Here is an 18,664-nt window from a genome sequence, read left to right as displayed (position 1 = left end):
AACCATGACTTATTAATCATTTTGTTCTATTTTATGTTCATCTGTTTTGGGTAATAAATAGCATATTTTTGTATTTATGTGGGCTTATTAGCCTAGTTGACATTGTTTGCAGAGAGAGGGCGCCTGCTACCAACAGGTAAGTTGTCATTTGTGTAGTTTTGTTAGGAGAGGTTATATATATATATATATGATATATATAATATTATATATATATATATATATATATATATATATATATTATAAACAATGCCTTAAACTTATTTTCTTCAAATTTACTAATTGTCCGTTTTTCATGGGCTATGACTGATTACTAATGGATGATTACCCTAATCAAATGTGAAACTGTAAACAAAACTGAAAAAGTATTAAAATAGTACTAAAATTCAAAGAAGTAACTTTCGGCAGCCGAGATCGAGACTGACGGAAAACTGAGAATATGAGGTTACATAAAAATATAAAGTTTATGTAAACCAAGCGTAGCAAAATAAAAAAAATAATTAAACCATTATATAAAACGAATAAAAACTCGAAAACGAAAACATTAAGATACGAAACTAAGTATGACAGTAAAATAAAATAACTTAGGCCTATATAAAACCAAAGGACGAAAGAGCACCCACCTAAAACACTCACTCTTTCTCTGAGGAAGACAGCAGAATCGATGCCGAAAGCTATTTTGAATTTTAGTATCATTGACATTATTGTGGTTATCATTTTTTCCCATTTATTGCAACTCACCACCGAGTTGATTATTCTGCATTACATTACATATCATTAGTAGCGTCACTAATTTGATCATTAATTTGATCACTATCACTATAGTTCGACAGATCTAAACTGATAGATTGTTTACCTCCTTCAGAAAAACCCTGTTGCCACTTCTCTCTTCTTTAGTCCTCAGCCATCTCCCAGCGAGGCAATATTTGGGGCAGTAATTATAATGAAACTGACCGTATAAACCCTAATCCGTAAACTCGATCCCCATTCTATTTGTTTGTTTGTATGGTGTTTTTAACCGTTGCATGGGAACCAGTGGTCACTCAGCAACGAGACCAACGTTTTACGTGACTTCCGAACCACGTCGAGAGTGAACTTCTATCACCAGAAATTCACATCTCTCACTCCTCAGTGGAATGTTCGAGAATCGAACCCGCGACCACAGAGGTGAGAGGCAAACACCAAACCAACCACGCCACTGAGGTGCTTCCATTCTATTTTGCTTATTACTTTTGAGACTATTTATTGTTATATTTGTTATGACTTATACCCTTAAATTTTGCATATTATATATTACATATTTTATTGGATGATCTTTTCCATGAAAGATAATAAAAATCGATAATTACCATTCAGTATGTGTCTTATGACATTTTCTTATAATCTTGTCAGTAGAGTAACTTCTATTCATTCTTTTTTTTTATCATTTGAGTTTTCCGTCCGCCATAATATCCATTTCCTAAACAAGTTTGTAATATTTTGCCTTTCATTTCTCTTTATTTTAGGTTTTCCCCTCAATTTCATTCATCAAGTTATGATTTACTTAAATTTCATTTTCTTTTTCATAGCATATTTTGTCTTTAAAACCACACAATATTCTGCCTTATTCTCTCTTGACTACAATTTCATTGATCTCCATTCTACTTGGTTATTACTTTTAAGGCTGTAAAATTCTCTTGTTTTTATCATTTACACCTTCTAAGTTTTGCATATATTACAAAGCATTTTTTTAAAAATATTTTTCATTTAAAGTAAAAAAAAAAAACGGGAATTACCATTCATTATTTCTTATGACATTTTCCTCGGAAAATATGACATACAGATATGAAAATATATTAAGCGTAAAAAAAAAGATTTATCATAACTCATAAATCTAATGCATGTAACAATTTTTACTTTTTACAAGGTTGTTGCCCATAAACTCATCATTGGGAGAGAAATGATTCATTTACAATAATTATCACAGGAATTGTAATATGATTCTATACAAAATGCACATTAGAATCTTCGTCAGATGATCTTAGTTCAGTAACAGATATCCTTTGCAGCATCGCCTGTTTGCAAGTTTTCGGAATGCTTAACTGCATTTGCCCGTTTCACAGCGTGCTTTCTGTAGGAATGAACTAATTTCACTGCTGACTGTTGTTCTCGGTAACCTAAAGCAAGAAGTCATTCTTTTTGGCGCTAGAGTTCTCAGCTAGACCGAGCGGTGGGCCTTATCCAAAGGGTAGCTTATGAGATAAATCCTTTAAACTTCATGGTTTAATAGGCTTGGCCCACCTGCATATCGCCTATCAAAGGTAACAAGAAAAGGGGCAGCGTCTCTCGAAACAGATGTCACGTTTATAAATGCAATTTCTCATTTTATTTATAAATAAATTAGAATCACTGCGTGAACGCTAAGTTAAAAAAAACATGCTAAAACTTTAAATTACCCCATTTACTGATTCATATGTTATAAAGCAAGGTATTTAAAACTGGATACTGGTAGATGTGGCAACAGGGTTCTTACCCAAAGAAGTAAATAATCTCTCAGTTTAGATCTGTCGAACTTTATAATACTACATATTGATTAGGCTACTGACGAATTTCAACAAACATCTTCGCCCTCCAATAGCCATAGGCGTGAGCTTAAGGTGGGTACACACGTGCGAACCGAACCTTGTATGTGTAACTGAGTTACGCATATACGGTTACAAGGTGTCAAAATGTAGAGGACGAACCGTAACCACGTTAAGCACGTAACTTCATTTCAATCCACTGCGATCACCAGTCTGTCTCTGTCCGGGTTGTTTACCGACGATGGCCACCATGCAAGTAGCAGCTGCCGCGTACAATTATACACATTATTTAACGAAGATGAAGCGAAATAAAAGAAGATGGTGGCAATTAAGTTTATATACTAGAAGGGTAGAATACAGTGGTCGGGAATTACTCGCTGACTTGAGATTCCAAGAAGTTTCTGGCCACAGTGAAGTCTTTTCTTCGTAATAGCTAATAAAATTGAAGGACCTCATCGTCACTTCAATCAGCCATGGTAGACATATACGTACTGACCTGACCAAAACAAGGACTCTACTATGGACGGTCTTGTTCATAGTCGGTGTTAACAAGTTCAGCAAACCTCTGTTGTTACGCGTGTCATACAGGTCCCGTCCACACATGGCGTAACGTTCAAAGAGACCTCCCTTTGATGCGGGGCCCAAAAACCGACAATTGGCGGGACGGAGGGCGAACCCGGGAAAAGCGCGAAACCGAGCCCGAACCTCCTCGCGGGTTCGGGTTCGAGGAGGTGGGTACACACCGTGCGAACCGAACCTTGTATTGTAACCGATTCTGTTTAACAAAAACTGCAAGGTGTAGGACGGTTTCCTCGAAACCCGAACCGCCGCGAGGTTCGGAGGCTCGGTTCGCCCTCCGTCCCGCCAATTGTCGGTTTTTGGGCCCCGCATCAAAGGGAGGTCTCTTTGAACGTTACGCCATGTGTGGACGGGACCTGTATGACACGCGTAACAACAGAGGTTGCTGAACTTGTTAACACCGACTATGAACAAGACCGTCCATAGTAGAGTCCCTTGTTTGGGTTAGTCAGTACGTATATGTCTACCATGGCTGATTGAAGTGACGATGAGGTCCTTCAATTTATTAGCTATTACGAAGAAAAGATTTCACTGTGGCCAGAAACTTCTTGGAATCTCAAGTCAGCGAGTAATTCCCGACCACTGTATTCTACCCTTCTAGTATATAAACTTAATTGCCACCATCTTCTTTTATTTCGCTTCATCTTCGTTAAATAATGTGTATAAATGTACGCGGCAGCTGCTACTTTGCATGGTGGCCATCGTCGGTAAACAACCCGGACAGAGACAGACTGGTGATCGCAGTGGATTGAAATGAAGTTACGTGCTTAACGTGGTTACGGTTCGTCCTCTACATTTTGACACCTTGTAACCGTATATGCGTAACTCAGTTACACATACAAGGTTCGGCTCTCACGTGTGTACCCACCTTTAACACTGCTCGAGAGGGCCGAGTTGGCTACATCATCACCCTACCAAGGTTCTATACACCTTGCACCCTACTAGCAAAATAAGAACTGCTGAGCACCAGCAGTTCCTCATATGGTTTCAATTATTTTTTCTTTTTTTTACAAAAACAAGAGAATGGCAATAATTTTTAAAAGGATTATTGATAATCTATACTTAATTTCTCATATTCACGTATATATCATGAAATCTATAGGGTGCTGCAGTTCCACAGTGCCAGGTGACGAGCCGCCATGCCATGTATCACATATGTGACATTTTATAATATTGTTTCAATGTTTGTAATCCATGATCAATCCAAAGTCTATTATGAAAATATATTGGGGAAGCAATGGAAATCAACTCCTCTCACGTTTCTAGGACCATTTATTTCGTACATTTACATATGGCTCTAACTTATAAAATAGTTAATGTAAAAATAAAGCTAAAAATAAAAGCCAAAATTATCCCAATTTCACCCAAAATAGCCCCTTGGTTTACACTGGCGCATAGTATATATGTGCACATTTCTTCAGTAGCTGACCAGTTGTTACTATTTTCCTTTCATTATAGTCCTCCCACAGTTTCATTACACGCCCTTGTAGTTCCTTGGCCTGCTTTCTCTGATGTCTCTTTAATTTGCCCTCTTTGACAAGCTTAACTCACCCGATTCGTTATTTCCTTTGCCTCTAAGTATATTAAAGATAAAAGTGAATAAGATGCGAGGTTACTTTTGTTTTTGTTTTTTTGTTCAGCTTATGATGCCACCCCCCCAACATCGTTGTTTCTCCAAATACTGCGCCCGAACACTCACCAGTTCTCCATTTTCCACACCTGACTCTGCAACCACGTTAGGTCAACATAATCCATAAACTCTCATAACTGACCCAATGACACCCAACTTGCCTGAAAGTTCATCAAAGGTTTCCCTTATATTATTGCTATAAAATTATTTGTATGGGTCCGAATCACTCAAAACAAAGGTCCGAAACAGCCGAGCAAATGGTCCGGATCAGCCTACCAAATGGTCCGAATCAGCAAAGACTTTGGTCCGAATCTGATCCGAACCAGCCATGGTCCGAATCAGGGCTGCCGAAGTGTGGAAATGACGTCACTAATACGGCTTATCTTGTCCACATTGTGATTAGGTGTTGAGTGTGGAATCCACACGTAAAAATTTCCACGCTTTTTACTTAAAAAGCGTATGCTAGTTAAAATTTAATAATAAGATATGAAATTTTTTTACTATTCTATTTTATGTCTCACACACAAATAGCCATAAAAATATAAAAATAGTTTTATCCTTTTTAATTTGTGGATGCGTTTGGATGTTTATCAAATGCATAACGGTGACCGTTGATTCATGTGCAAACCAAGACCTAGAATATAAGCTAGATCTTGACCGCACGAACTGGCTGGCTCCAGCTCCAACCAGCATCAGTTACCTATTCAAAATTATGTTCAATCTGGTCCTCAACCAAATCTACATTTATTCTTTTTCATAATACTAGAGAGTATTCTTAATTTGCTAGTTTTGATGGTATATGCTCTTGAAAATTTTTTGAAATATATGCATACAGTCATACTGCCATTTGGTAGCAAATTATTTTTCAGCGTTGAATTTAGTTTTGCAATACACATTGCAATTTTCGCAAGTGAAAATGATTCATGTGCCTGTATAATCAGTTTGGTTATTCTACACAGTAATTCGTATAACGTACCTTAATTAGCAAAAATCGTTGTCAGTTGATATTGCCCTAAATGAATGACTATGCGTATACAACGATAAAAGTGAGAAATTGTATAATGCAGCGGTAATTAAATCTCCATGTAAAATTGAATGGTTCAATACATTAGCCTAAGTCCAGTATACGTTGCCAGTTTACTTTTCTCTAAAAAATAAGACATAGTTATAACACCGGTGCTTACTATTACATTTGCAGCTTCAATTCTTTATGAAAGTGATTGTAATTATGTAATAGCAATGATACAATACAGTGATAATGTTAGTTGGCCCAAGATATAGGTCTAGTCATAATATTTAGAGCAATAATGCCGGATTGAACATCATTATAAATTTATCGTTACATTTCATTACGATGATATGATTATGATGCCTTATATAACTATATAAACTTGTTGTAAAACACCTATGTTACTTTTTTCATCGTCAAATTAAATCATTTTCATTCTAGTTGTTCATCATCAAATGAAAGGAGTACCGACTGTTGTTGAGAAGTTTTGCTTCTTTTACCTCATAAAAAAAACTAGAATAAAAATCTAACAAAATTTTTAAACAATATGAGCTAAAAACTTATTTATGTTAAAAAAAACAAAAAAAAGCTACTGGTTGGAAATTCATACCGCTAAGTTTTGAGCACTTATAAGATCACGATAAACAACTTATACATGCCACCGAGTTTGATTAAGTCTTTTTTTGGAAAATGGACTTCAACTTGTTATCCATCTCAGAATAAAACAAAAATGAGAAGTCAACCTAGGCCTAGTTACTTAAGGCTAAATGAAACATTTTTTTTTTTTATATAAATTTCGTGCTAGGCTACTGAGACATCTCGGTTCGTTGTCCGTTCAAAATATTCCTAACATCTGCTCCAGTCCTCGTGCCAGACTAAAATTGATTTACGTTAGATTAGGTATAGATTACAGTTACTTACAAGAAAACTCATCCTTTGAATATACTACTGAACAACTTGCGATCGGCGAAGCGGATTGCCACCACCTGTTCTAGTAGAGAACTTCACTTCAACTGAAACGAGCATTTCTTAATCTTAACTGACACAAAATCCCGTTGATAACGCACATTTCTTGTTAAAAACTAAACATATCTAATGCACGCAATCTAACTGTATGAATATTGAAAGGGGAAATAAGACCACACGAATATAAATGATTATTATATAGTTCGGTTCTTGCAAATATCTTACTAAATATATTATTACTTGGTAGTTTTCCGCTTCCCTTCCCTATCATGGCACTAAAAAAGTCCAAGAGGGACTTGAATAATTTTACAAATCAGTAATGGTTTATTCTTAGGCTTAGGTTTTCTGTAACCAGCAAAAAATAAGATTTGACCGAAGGTAACCTACAAAGGAAAGGAAAACCGAAAAAAATTACCGGCTGACGAAGTTAGTTTAAAATTGCGGGGTGGAAACAATTCCTATGCAGCCTGACATTGCGAGTCCTATGAGGTTCCCTCGGTACTTGGCTATCAGCCCGTTACCTATAGATATTGAACCTCACGTTGTATGCTGTAGGCATTCCTTCCGTCTCTTTTACTTTACTTCAATTCCTGCTTGCTTTCTTCAATCTTGTTGTCTAGCATCTCTAACAATTATACCTTTCTTTGGACCTTGTTGTTACTGCCTTTACCGCTCAATGGCAGAAAGTGTCCCGGCTCTTGGTTTGACACCCTAAATGTTAAGCCTAAATTTCACAAATCAATCAGTCGCCGATATAGCGCAACAATTAAATTATTGGTCTATGGATACTTGGAGATATCTTGGAGCTAAATAAAAATTGTGTTTTTGCTTTCGTCAGTTTGTTTCTGTTATTTAAATATAACTGTTTGAACGAACACCCATTGCTTGAATGAAGAGCTGCTCTGCCCGTGGCCTCACCGAACTTCGGAACTGTTACTGTAGACTTATTGTCAATAATCTTATGCAATACAGTTCTTTCTTGATGGTGCTATGTACAATCTCTTCCTTGCTTATGATGCAAAGTTCTCGCCTACTCTCTTGTTTTCCCCAATAGGTTTGGTTTTGCCTTTAACTGTATTGATGACTTTGTGGGAACAGGCTTATTCGGACCTTGGCTGATTCGGACCAGGCTGATTCGGACCATGTATGGGCTGCCATTCGGACCTTTATCCAGCTTATTCGGACCTTCCTATGATTGGCCGATTTTTTCTATGCAGTTTTACCTCCTGAACAAAATTTTTAAGTAATATTTATTCGGACGACTGTAAATTAACCTCCAGGGGCTCGTACTAAACACGGCGAAATACATTTGGGACGCCCCAATTCCTGGTGGCTTTCGTATTCGAGGGGACGAACGATGCGGAATGCTTATAATATAAAATTATTAGTATGGGTCCGAATCAGCCTAGCAAATGGTCCGAATCAGCCAAGATTAATTGGTCCGAATCAGCCACGGTCCGACTTTGTCACAGCCAGGATCCATACATCTGTATGGATCCTGGTCACAGCTATGCTTTGATCCTTCGTAGTTTGAATTTTGGGAAAATCTAAAAAATAATGGCTTTGTTTCTTGTCTTGAAAACAACTAAATTATTTCAAATTGGTTTCAAACACCCTCAAACAGCAACAACAACAGCAACAACAACAATAATAATAATAATAATAATAATAATAATAATAATAATAATAATAATAATAATAATAATAATAATAATAATAATAATAATAATAACGAATCAACGAATCGAACGGACGAAAAAGTACTAAAAATTTCTGAACAGCAATAAAATTATTTTTTCATGAAAATTACATGTACGAAATTAAATCAAGGCCCAAGGTCACCAATTGATTTAAGGTCAAAAGGTTAATAAGCTATTAGAGAAAAATCATTTTGAAACCACGGAACTTATCAATCAGGAACCATCGTTGTTTAACATGTTAATCAAGAGCATTTATTCAATCTACGTCCGATGTAATGATTGATTGGTTGATTTATGACTACTAAATCTGGCATCAAATCAGATGTAATGAACTGACTCTCCCAAATCTACTTTGAGTAGGAAACATGTGGAGAATCTAAGACAAAATTGGTCCTGTTACTTAACCATTCGAAATGCTGAGGGCTTCGTATAGACACTGAAAGTGGGTCCTCGCTATATCTATGGTTTGGACCAAGTGTTGACTTGTTCGTACTTTCACTTTGGGATATCATTCTGTCTTTCTAATATCCCTTCTACTTACCCTTTTACTCTTCAGTGTCCTTGTCTCTTAAGTGTGTGTACATCAAACGGCGTTTGTTACTTATCCCCTTTACCGTCACAGCGGCCACTGGAAGTTCTAAGCTGGAATTCATAAAAAGGTCACTTGGAAAACCATGAATCACGATCTTACTTAATAGGCATAAGAGTGTCAGAATGGTTTCGATGAATGAACATTGGGTCGTTGCCTAGCTTGCAACTCTTTTTAAAGTTGGAAGTATCAACTTTAGAAGTCTTAAAGTCTTGTTCTTGCACTTAATCAGTCTATTTCCGCAAACACAGGCTCTAGCACACAAAGGGCGAGGGAGACTATCGATCAACCATCTAACCCGACCGGCTCCTACTTGCTAACTTGACTAACCTACTTTTCGATCAGCGTCTTTTATATCTCCTTTATGTCCTCTTATACATGGCATGAATCCGTACATTTGCTTTGTATGAGAACCGCGTGTAATCTGTTAACACTTGACTTCCACAAAGAAGTTTACCGACTGTAAGCTATAGAATATAATATCATTTGCAAAAGCCTCACGTCCTCTCTTCTCCAGATCAGGTTCATTTCACCACCACCGCGTCCATGACTGCGTCAGCTTTTAAAATCGAACAGGGATATTTCTTCTTCCGTTAAAGGATCTAACGCATCTTAGACTATAACACACACATAATACATACATACATACATATATGTATATATATATATATATATATATATATATATATATATATGTGTGTGTGTGTGTGTGTGTGTGTGTGTGTGTGTGTGCGTGAACGTCCTATTATATATATATATATATATATATTATTATATATATATTATATATATATATATATATATATATATATATAATATATATATATATATATATATAATAGGACGTTCACGCACACACACACACACACACACACATATATATATATATATATATATATATATATATACATATATGTATGTATGTATGTATTATGTGTGTGTTATAGTCTAAGATGCGTTAGATCCTTTAACGGAAGAAGAAATATCCCTGTTCGATTTTAAAAGCTGACGCAGTCATGGACGCGGTGGTGGTGAAATGAACCTGATCTGGAGAAGAGAGGACGTGAGGCTTTTGCAAATGATATTATATTCTATATATATATATATATATATATATATATATATATATATATATATATATTCATATATATATATATATATATATATATAGAGAGAGAGAGAGAGAGAGAGAGAGAGAGAGAGAGAGAGAGAGAGAGAGAGAGAGAGAGAGTCTGCTCCTTACTGCACTTGTTCAGATACAATAATACAAATCACAAATTGATGTACCTACCTTTATCATCAGTATGAGTGCAGGTATTTACGAAAATCCGCCCTTTCTCGTCGTATAACTGGAGATATCGTTATTTTTTTTAATCGCATGAGACCGTAAAGAAGTCATGGAGGTTACCCTTCTTGTAAAGAAGGAGCCATAGGGCCAGTCATGACTCCCCAGCCCTGACTCCATGACATCCGGCACTCGACCGGTTATCAATGTGGCTTCTGGTCTTTTTGGGGTAGGGGGGGTGGACCACGTGGTGGAAGGGTGATTATCGCGCATATAGCAATACACGTAACCCACAATGAAAATCAGAATGACGTTTTCATATTAAGAAAAGAAATTACCCTTTTCTAAAAACCTTACGAACGGCCAAAAATCTCTCTTCCTGTCACTAATTAAAGTGGCACTTCGAAGATTTTTTTTTTTTTTTTTTATCTTTTAGCAATGATAAATGAAACAAATATAGATTATCTTCTTGGAAGTGAAGATTTTTATGGATTGTAGTACACACATGAGACTACTTACAGCAAGCTGGTAAGTGAACAAATGGAGAACACGTGATGGCAAAGACCACTCAGCAGTAAGACTTGAGCGGGAATCGATCAGTAGGTAAGCGCCTCAGTGGCGTGAGAGATGTGTATTTCTGGTGATAAAAGTTCACTCTCGACGTGGTTCGGAAGTTACGTAAGTCCCGTTGCTGAATAACCACTGGTTCCATACAAACAAACGATCAGTAGGTATACACCTGGCCATCAAATTTCCGGCATGACATATCTATTCCTCTAAAGACAGAAGGATTGCCACTTTTTTTTACCAGTATTTAATTTGAAAGTCTAATAGACTGATATATAGTGAATCCACGCTACCATCTTTCTGCAATGTTGAGACGCAGATATAAAACTGCTCGAGCGTGGGGATAATCAGTGAGCTTTGCTGAACACAGTCATACTAATGATGTTCAAACTCGAAAGTTGCTGCAGGATTTCTGACATATTACGTCAAATGATAACAATTAACAATCGCGATAAAAGAGGTATGAGAATTTCCTTGGAATGTTAACTATCGCACATACAAAATACACGACGAAAGTGTAAATAAATAAATACATGATTAAGCAACTCTGGACGTATCTCCTGAGTACTATACTCTGTTTTTTTCCACCTGTCTATCCGCCTGTGGTATTTGCGTATGGCAACACTGCGTCCCGGCTTTAGATAGTTACATTCAACAATTATAATAATATCCTATTTCAAATATTAACGGCGTAATTAGCATACAGTAATTTATTAAAACACTTTTTAGTTGCAAATGTACACCCAGGTATCCTTTTAATTACCTAAAACTTACACATAGCGTAATTATTTAAAGCCCGGGACGCAGTGTTACCATGCGAAAACACCACAGGCGGATGGACAGATGGAAAAAAACAGAGTACTTGAGATTGGTGACGTAATCAGCTGCAGGGGTGAATATTTTACGGGAAGATAGCGAAACTATGCATTTTGCAAACTGCCTGAAATTACAGACAGATAACGAAATGCACTTAAGGACATTGGATCCCCAAGGGACTGGTACTTAACACGGCGAAACAGTCACTCATACTGTTTCGCCGTGTTTAGTACTAGCCTGTGGGAGGGGCCTAATGTATTTCGCCTATTTATTACTAGCCTCTAGGGACCCTGGGAATCAAACGCCCCTAAGTGGACTAACGACATCCCTCTTATTGTATTCTTAGAACACACACACACGCATATATATATATATATATATATATATATATATATATATATATATATATATATATAATATATATATATATATATATATATATATATATATATATAATATATATATATGTATTTATGTATGTATGTAGCCTATATATCACATTGATATGAAAGGTATCCCATCTTACGAATTTTGGTATTAATGTCGCATTTAAGAACTATGAAGCATGTAGGGCTACTTATCAAGAACTCTCTCGACAATACTAAAGGATGTGTATATAAAATTCCATGTGAGTCTCGTGATAATTTTTATATTAGCCAAACGGGTTAAGCACCGGAAAAGAGAATAGAACAGTATAAAAAATGTGTGAGTACATGTATGTACTACTCACACCACTGTATGTAGTGTAGCGGTATTTTTGTACATGTTAGTGAGAACAATCATGCTATCAACTGGGAAGCTTTAAGAAAGTTACAGACATAATAATATGAATATCAGTCAAGGGATATATAAACTTGATTTTTTAATATCAAAAGAAATTTGTAAATTGTTTGAATTTTAAGGTAGGCAGTAGAGATGTATGGAAATCAAACGGTTGTGTACGTTCGTTAGTACTGTTTTCTGTTTTCTATAAAAATCCAAAACTCCCAAGTTACCACACGTGCGCTAGTCTTATGTAACCATAACTGCATAACAGTAGATACGTACGAGCAACCCATGGGAGCGCGCAGTAAAACAAAAAATCGGTGCGCTCGCACAGTGCGACGATCATCGTCCTGTCTGCAGCAGCTACCAGCTGACATTGACTTACCGATCTAAAATCCATACAAGGGCGAGGCAGGAAGAGGAAGCCTGTAGCAATTTTCTTGCCTTCTGCAGGGCGTGGCTTCTTCGTCTTTCACTTTCCGAGGACCTGTAGGGCAAAAAGTCCGAGTAGCACGCGCTAAGCCTTGTTAGATATTCCAGACGTGGTCGCGGTCGCGTGACTAACTATTTATTACTTATAGATATCTCACTTAGCTGTGGAATTTACTGGAAATATGGGGAATATGTTCTTATCACTTTCTGTTATTGTTCTTTACATCCACACCGTTCGTTTTGTTTATATTACGCAATTTTGCAAGAGAACTGTTAAATCGCTTTTGGTAATCATAACACCCTCGTAATTTCAGTTTTTCTAACATCCAGAACATACATTAGCGTAGTCTCTCTCTTTAATATATATATATATATAGATAATATATATATATATATATATATATATAATATATATATATATATGGTCTTCTAAAGGGGTGGTACCTGAAGTTGTTAGCCTAACCATTTTTTAGCGATTGTTTTGGAATGACGTTACACGTTACTATGTAGCCCCTACGGGTGGCCCATCTTAGAAGTCCCGAAAATTCTGGGTCAGTTTCCTATCTGGAGAATTTCTCCAAGGCAACTGCGCTTTTTCTTTTTCCAAATATCATTGGCTCGTCTTCCATCTTTCATGAACAGTCATATCTAGCCTTTCAGATCAATTGATTAGCTGTTCGAGGAGCTGAGCTATTTGACATTCAGTTACCGACAAATTCTAATTTTCTGAGTTAGATACACTGAAGAGTTGCGCAAAATCTTACTTTAAACTTTTGTCGGCAAGATATTTATATATTACATATAGTAAGATGTATAGCGATGAAAAATATAGCTTAGAATTTGAGGTCATAGCTTACTAGACCGACTCGAAGACGCCTGGCGGCCGCCGCCGTATCGCACTTGGGAGGTCGAGTCGCCACGATGCTGCATACATGCACGCACCGAAATGAAGTAGAAATACAAAGAATGAGGAATACTCTGATGATTTGCAGACGTGGAGGATATATGAGATGCAGAGCTGAATGACATAGGAGTGGAAGTTTATTTATTGAATATGAAAGAGAGGAAAAAATTCAAAGTTGAATAGTAGTGCGCGTAGTATACTATGAATAGATTGTGTTACGACGATGTCAAATATTGAGAAACAATAGGACTAAGAAAACCTCTATACCACGTCAGTGTTGTTTCTCAATATTTGTCGTCGTCGTAACACAATCTATTCATAGTATATGCGCACTACTATTCAACTTTGACTTTTTTCCTCTCTTTCATATTGAATAAATAAATCTTACTTCCACTTCTATGTCTAAGTCATTCAGCTCTGCATCTCATATATCCTCCACGTCTGCAAATCATCTGAGTATTCCTCATTCTTTGTATTTCTACTTCATCTCGGTGCGTGCATGTATGCAGCCCAAGTGCGATACGGCGGCGGCCGCCAGGCGTCTTCGAGTCGGTCTAGTAAGTGGGTCTCCTTTACAATTGTCCTACTCGCTATGACCTCAAATTCTAAGCTATATTTTACGTCGCTATACATCTTACTATATGCAATATATATATATATATATATATATATATATATATATATATATATATATATATATATATATATATATATATATATATATATATATATATATATATATATATATATATATATATATATATATGTGTGTGTGTGTGTGTGTGTGTGTGTGTGTGAATTCTTATCACATCACCGTGATTCATATATTACATGCATTAAGCTACAAATGTCCTTTAATATCCAATTCGCTCTACCTCAGAAATAATATATTTTCATATATGTTAACCGAAGGGAATTTTTTAACTGATAATAATTTCGTCCTTCCGTGGATTCTAACCAGCGGACAAACAGGAGAAATCAGGACTGCAGTGACATTGTCGACTCGGCCAACAAGTGAGGTTATGAGCCCGACCCACTTAGATTTAAAATTTCTGTTGAACTCAGGTATTTGTAATTAGAGTCGATATCCACAGAAAGACGAAATTATTATCAACTAAAAAATTCCCCTTCGGTTAACATATATGAGAATATATTAATTCCGAGGTAGAGCGAATTGGATATTAAAGGACATTTGTAGCTTAATGCATGTATATGAATCACGGTGAAGTGACAAGAATTCATACTATGGCTACGTGCGGCAAACGTTCGACTTGGTTAATATGCCAGAGGGTGTTGGATATCGATTCTAATTACAAATACCTAAGTTCGACAGAGATTTGCAAGCTTGGAATCGGCATCATCTTATAACCTCACTTGTTGGCCGAGTCGATAATGTCACAGCAGTCCTGATTCCTCCTCTGTATGTCTGCTGGTTCGAAGCCACAGGAGGACGAAATTATTATCAACTAAAAACTTCCCTGTCGGTTAACATATATGAAAATATATTAATTCCGAGGTAGAGCGAATTGGATGTTAAAGGATATGTGATGACAATAAAACACTTGGCTGCAGCTTCCTAAGCTTTACTCATCTTAAACCATTACTACAGTCTGAAACAAGCACAAATTCCTTCCTTAACAATCTAGTACAGTATATTTACAATGACAACAGTAAATGATAATATACCTTACAATGCTAGTAATCCTTACCCTATAATATTCCCAATAATTACCTAACAGATAATGGTATGACGTATTGGCCACCATTTTCTCTCAGAGTCCTGCATGGGACAACACTCGTATCAAACTTAGGTTACAAAACAGAGAGGGAGAAGGCAGGAGCAAAACATAGTACATCCTTAAATAATTAAATACCACATTCTCCCCTCCTAGAATAAAACACAGATTAGGAACTAATAAAATCTAGTCCCAGCTATAGCACATAGGTGGTCTAGAAGCACGAACAGATCTTCTCAGTTCAGGCCCAAGATCATTGTTCATTTGTTCTTGGTGAGTTGAATCTGCTACAGTCTGCTCCTGTGACACTGGTTCTGGTGTAGCCTTGATTGTAAGTTCTTTAGCGGTGTCAAGATGAACACTACGAACACTACTTGTTCCTTCGGATGATACGTGATGGGAGAGATGACCTTCAGGACGAGGAGCTAGGTCACAAACAGACACAGTAGATTCTCTTCCATCAGGGTACCTTATATTGGCATAAGTTGGATTATTATTCACTAGTTCGACCTCATCTACCAATGGCTCATTCTTATTTCGTACAAACCTTCTTAACAATACAGGTCCAGGATCCATTAGCCATGGAGGTAAGGAGCTTCCATGACTGGAACGATGCTGGAACATAAAGAACCGCTCGTGAGAGGTGGTATTCGTAGACGTACACAGCAGCGACCTTAAGAATGTAGTGCTTCTGGAAGTACTAGTTCCCATTGACTATCAGGCAAGTTCTGGGACCTGAGAGCTAGCTTGACTGCCTTCCATATGATGCCATTGAATCTCTCTACCTGGCCATTCCCTGCTGGGTGATACAGAGTTGTACGGCTTGTTGCTAGCCCTTTTTACGAAAGAAACGCCTTGAGATCTTTTGACATAAAAGATGCACCTTGGTCAGAGTGATTATAACCTGGCATCCCACACAAGCTAAATATCAGCTCCAGGAATTTGATTACAGTCTTGGTACTCACGTTAGGACATGCAAAAGCAAATGGAAACCGTGAATATTCGTCAACAGCTGTAAGCATGTATGGATTACGTGAAGCAGTAGGTAGAGGTCCCTTGAAGTCTATACTGAGTCTCTCCATTGGTTGAGTGGCCTTTATGAGAGTACCTGCTGGAGGTTGGCAGTACTGAGGCTTTAACTCTGCACAAATCCTACATGAAGCACAGGCCCTCTTGACATCATCTGTAGAAAATGGGAGGTTCTTTGATCTTACAAAGTGCAGCAGTCGGGTAACCCCAGACCTTACCTTACAGACCTTACATCTTGTTCGGGTTGCCCCAGGTCCCTCAGTATGAGGTAGCTCTAATGTCTACCAGAGAGTTGCTAGTACATCTTCCGGTATATTTTGCATCTTCCAATCTTGGATGGTCTGGGATGCAGTTTAGATATTTGTCGAGCTTATTCTTAAACACATCTACGCTCACTCCTGTTATATTCCTCAGATGAGCTGGCAACGTATTGAATAGACGCTGCATTATCGATGCTGGTGCGTAGTGGATTAATGTCCTGTGTGCTTTCCTTATTTTTCCTGGTATAGTTTTGGGCACTATTAATCTACCTCTGCTTGCTCTTTCTGATATTTTTAGCTCCATGATGTCTTCAGCTATTCCTTCTATCTGTTTCCATGCCTGAATTATCATGTAGCGTTCTCTTCTCCTTTCTAGACTGTATAATTTTAAGGATTGTAGTCTTTCCCAGTAGTCAAGGTTCTTAACTTCTTCTATTCTAGCTGTAAAGGACCTTTGTACACTCTCTATTTGTGCAATATCCTTTTGATAGTGTGGGTACCATATCATATTGCAATATTCAAGTGGACTACGAACATATGTTTTATAAAGCATAATCATGTGTTCAGCTTTTCTTGTTTTGAAATGCTGTAACAACATTCCCATTTTTGCTTTACATTCTGCCAATAGAATTGCTATTTGATTGTTGCATAACATGTTCCTATTCATCATCACACCAAAGTCTTTAACTGCTTCCTTATTTGTGATTGTCTCATTATTAGGTCCCCTATATGCATATAGCTTTCCTTCTCTGTCTCCATAGTTTATTGATTCAAATTTATCAGAGTTAAATACCATCCTATTTACCTCTGCCCAATCATATACTTTGTTAAGGCCTCTTTGTAGCGCGTTCCTATCTTCATCACAAGTAATTTCTCTACTTATTCTTGTGTCATCGGCGAAACTACTCACTACCGAGTCCTTAACATTACTGTCTATGTCTGCAATCATAATAACAAACAGTAATGCAGCTAACACCGTACCTTGTGGCACACTGGAAATTACCTTAGCTTCATCCGATTTCTCATCGTTTGCAATAACTATCTGTTTTCTGTTGTGTAAAAATTCTTTTAACCATCTTCCTACTTTATCCACTATAGTTATGTTTTAATAATTTTTCTTCGCTAATATATTGTGGTCTACCTTGTCAAAAGCTTTTGCAAAGTCTAGATAAACCACATCTGTTTCATTTCCGCTTTTCATATTTTTGTATATGTTTTCATGGTGGACTAACAGTTGGGTTTGTGTACTTTTTCCGGGTACGAAACCATGTTGTCCTATATTAAACAGATTATTTTTTATTAAATGTTTCATAGTATTTTTCTTCATTACCCTTTCATACGCTTTCATAATATGTGATGTTAGACTCACAGGCCTATAATTACTTGCCTCTAGTCTTGATCCACCTTTGTATGTAGGGGTAATATATGCTAATTTGTGCTCATCATAAATCGTGCCTGTATCTACACTTTGTCTTAATAATATTGCAAGTGGCTTTGCGATAGAATGAACTACTTTCTTTAACAAAATAGCAGGAACTCCATCAGGCCCTGCTACAGCTCCATTTTTAATTTCATTAATAGCCTGCACAATATCAGCTTCATTAATATCTATGTCAGCTAAATATTCACTGTTTTCGTCCCTTACTTCTATATCATTATCTTCATTATCTATTCTAGGGGAGAATTCTCTCTTATATCATTCTGCCAATATGTTGCAAATTTCCTTTTTTTCATTTGTTAATCTCCCTTCAATTCTTAGAGGGCCTATTTCTATTCTTCTCTTATTCATCTTTTTCGCGTATGAGTATAATAGTTTGGGGTTTTGCTTGATATTTATTA

The sequence above is a fragment of the Macrobrachium nipponense genome, chromosome 7 (genome assembly GCF_015104395.2).
Source record: "Macrobrachium nipponense isolate FS-2020 chromosome 7, ASM1510439v2, whole genome shotgun sequence".
Classification (NCBI taxonomy): Eukaryota; Metazoa; Arthropoda; class Malacostraca; order Decapoda; family Palaemonidae; genus Macrobrachium; species Macrobrachium nipponense.
This window is presented reverse-complemented; position numbering follows the sequence as displayed.